This window comes from Phaseolus vulgaris, chromosome 3 (assembly GCF_000499845.2).
Source record: "Phaseolus vulgaris cultivar G19833 chromosome 3, P. vulgaris v2.0, whole genome shotgun sequence".
Classification (NCBI taxonomy): Eukaryota; Viridiplantae; Streptophyta; class Magnoliopsida; order Fabales; family Fabaceae; genus Phaseolus; species Phaseolus vulgaris.
The window spans coordinates 50,207,583-50,211,258 of record NC_023757.2 but is presented as its reverse complement, the minus strand read 5'-3'; the positions used below and the strand labels follow the sequence as shown (position 1 = coordinate 50,211,258).

At 43.0% G+C, this 3,676-nt stretch overlaps 1 pseudogene; it reads right to left on the bottom strand.

Annotated features, from left to right (window-relative positions):
• Positions 1 to 404: 404 nt before the first annotated feature.
• LOC137808466 (uncharacterized) lies at positions 405 to 2,710 on the bottom strand (annotated as a pseudogene).
• Between the last annotated feature and the right edge of the window lie 966 nt (positions 2,711 to 3,676).

Sequence of the window (3,676 nt, the reverse complement as noted above, 5' to 3'; positions counted from 1 at the left end):
AAATAGAAGAAAATATTATTCCTTCTAAACTTGATAACTACGCATCCGGCCACTGTGTTTTGTTCATCTAAATTCTATATAAGTTCCTTGACAGTTGGAAAATGGAACATCTTTAGAACATGCATGTATCAGCCTCAGTGCTTTAATTAGACTAACAGGCCCATTGTAGAAAACAAAAATTTGCTACTACTACAACCCAGAGGCAACGGAGGTAGCGTTTTGTAGCTGACTAACCCAGAGGAAAAAAGTTCAGCTGTACACTTTACTTTTCCATTAGAAAAGAGCAACAGTAGACTGTTTACGAAGGCACGATTACAAAGTATAACTTTATAACTGTTTTCATCGGTTACAATTTCTATGAGAGGGTCAACTTGAGAGGTAGAAAGGAAAGTTAGAACAAATGGTTTAGGCAAACAATTCTCTTTATAGTTGAAAACAAATCTGAACAATTGGATAAGGCATTTGATTGTATGTACACTCACAAGAACAATTGATTAGACACGAATGATTGACAAACCTCACAACCACACCAATGAATTACTAACTGTTCCTATTGATGTTCTTTTTGGAATCCTCTTGAATTGAACCTCTAGACTGATAAAGCTCCAGCCAACCTTTGGATTCCTGCAACAAAGCCTCGATGTTTTCATCCTGCGTCACATTAGGTTGCTTGGAAGCCCATTCAAGCACTCCAAGAACCCCGGCCCTAGCAAGTTCCTCACTGTCTGGCACATACAATGCAATGTAGGAGAGCAGAACTAGTGCTGAAATCTTAACTGTCTGTTCTCCAAAATACACAAGCTGGACCAAGTGCTTTGCACCACCAGCACTTATAATAGCCTTGGAGTGATCAAAACGGAGGTAGTTTTCCGTGGAGACAAATTTTGTGAGAGAGATTGCTGCTTCCCTTGACACCTCTGGCCTTCCTTCATCAAGAAGCCGGACCAAGGGACCAATTATCCTTGTGTCCGTTGCCCCGAATGTCCTTGCCAAATTCCCTATAGCCTTTATGCAAGGAATCGGGAGTTTTGTATCTTCCTTCTCAATGATCTTAAGCACTTGATCAACAATTGCCTTGCAAGCGGGAGAGTTGGGTTTGAAAGCTGATCTTCTCAATTCTGCGTCTTTTTCTGCCACTGCCGTTATCTCCTTCACTGCAGGCAGAATCGTACTTCACATCTTCAGACCCTTTCTCAAGGAGAATGGCAAAGCACAACAGAGCCCTCGATTCAGTGATGCTCCGACAAATGGCTACGTTGCCCTTGGCGAGCTGCCCGAGGGCTCTTGCTGCCATTGCTTTCATGTAAGCCTTATTCTCAGGGTCCTCCAGTTCCCTTCCCTTCATGTTAATTCCAGAGTAGGTATAGCTTTGCTGGTGGGACTGATGGCTCTGCTTGCCATTACTATTCCCATTGGCCTTTGGCGGAGCACCCTGTGAGTTCTGAGTCCCTTCATTGTCTTGACTTAACTGTTGCTGCTGCTTGTTGGCAGCATGCATTGCCATGGTACTTGTAACCACTTTAAGCATCTGATTTGTGGACTTATCACCTAAGGGATGCTGCATGCGACTTTGCATAAACTTGTCCTCATATTCACTCTCCTTTTTCAAAGTATTGCCATTAGAATTATTACTAGCCATCACAACAGCATGGATTGATGTGGGTTTGTTGCTAACAATTGCGTATTTACTATGCTCCTGAACGGTTTCAAAAGCAAGATGACTTACAAGCAAGCGAACGATATTATGCTGAGCGAAAAGATCTTGACATTTTGGGTACTTAGCTGCCAACTCAGACACGGCCCAGGCAACCACAGCTTGAACTTTCATGGGACCTTCTTTCAGAACTTTGGCGAACACAGAGCACACCCCGGCAAGGATCATAAGCTCCACGCTCTCAGGGTCACGGCCCAGAAGCCCAATAGCCCTGGCGGCGTTCTCTTGACCCTCTTTTTTACCCTCCTTTATCAGCTTCAACAAGGGTCCAACCCCACTTTCCTCGATTATCAACTTCCCATTCCGGTCGTTGTCACGTACTAGCGAAACGAGCGAGGCGGCTGCGACAGATCGGTCGTCGAGAGAGCCTTTCTGGAGGGTCGCCAGCTCCCCCCAAATGAAGCCCAAAATGGGGTCGTTCGCGGCGATCGGAGGGAGGCTGATATACTCGTCACCGCGATTCTCCGCCGGAGCCGAAACCCGGAGGAGCCACGACACGTCCCCGATGGAATTCTCGAGCTGGGACGACATCTTGCGAAACGCCGCCGCCGGAATGATGCTGAACACGCGCTTCATGAGGCTGTCGGCGCCGCATTTCAGGACCAAAGATAGAGCCTTGTCGAGGACGAGTTCGGTGTCGGCGATTATGCGCCGCGTGGGACGCTCGTAGAGGTCGGAGCTGGCACGTGCTGCTTGTCGAAGAAGGCCGGCGAGTTTTTCGGTCTTGGATTTGAATTCTAAGCACTCTTGCTTGAAAGAGGAACTGGCCTCTTCCGCTGCCTTGGTCACTTGGTCAGCCAATTGGATCGGCTTTGCCAACAGTTGCTTCACTATGTCTGACATGGTTCTCTTCTTGAACGCTCCGATCCAAAACCCCAGTTGCAAAAGTTTGAGCCTTCATTAAGAGTGTTTGATGTCTTCGTTAAAAAAAAAAATACACTTTTCATCTCCATTTAAGAGTGTTTGATGTCTTCGTGAGTAGTAACTACAAGCAAGTATAAGTATGATTAATTTAAATACAAGTGTAAAGGTTGGAGTAAAGTCAAATACATTGTTGATTGTAACATTGAGCTACTATTTTTAGCTTATTAGGTACCATTTTATCTCCTCATCCAATTTGTTTAAGAGGACATAGATAGTATCTAAAATTAAAATTGGTTGTGTAATTGTTGATATGTTGGTGATCTCTTCGTTTCTTCTTTCGAGTTTCTTTCCTAATATGCTGGTGTTGGATCGGGGTTAATCTGAAAAAGGTACTTCAACAATCAAGTAAGTACTTTGTGTAAAAAATGTATATTTGTAAATTGATAAAGTGTACCTTACACCTCTGTGAAAGGTTTATTTATAATGTTGGTCATGGGTCCTTGCTGTAATGGGTTGAATATTAGTTACACACTTATGTATAATGTTGGTATATCTGAAGAATATCTTTAATATCTTTCAGTTAATAAGTATTTAGCTTATTTCTCATAGATATTTTCCGCATAATCTGGGACGTGATTATGACCTATTAAATACTCTGGTAATTGTCGTTGCTTCCATTTATTAACTACCTTCAAATGTTCTTTGACACGATCAATCGGTCACCGAGACCGAGATTAGTTTGTTCGGTACTGATCGAGGAGTTGAGATGTGACCGTTGGGTGCCCCGAGACGAGATGATGTGACTGTTGAGCACATTTAATGTTTGTCAAAGATGTAACATTATTTTTTTCAAAATTTCATTCAATGAGCACTGTTTGATCTAATGGCTGACAATTTGTGTCGTTTCAATTGTCGAGTATGATGAGCCTTTGGATTAAAAATGATCCAACGGTGCTAAGTAACGCACACTTATTTCTCTCTCCTATAAATAGCAATGATCATGAACGTTGAAAGGTTTACTACTGCCTTATTGCTTTATAGATTTCACAAAGCTTGTTCTGAGTCCCAAGGCATTCAAATAGGTATGACTCCCGAAGA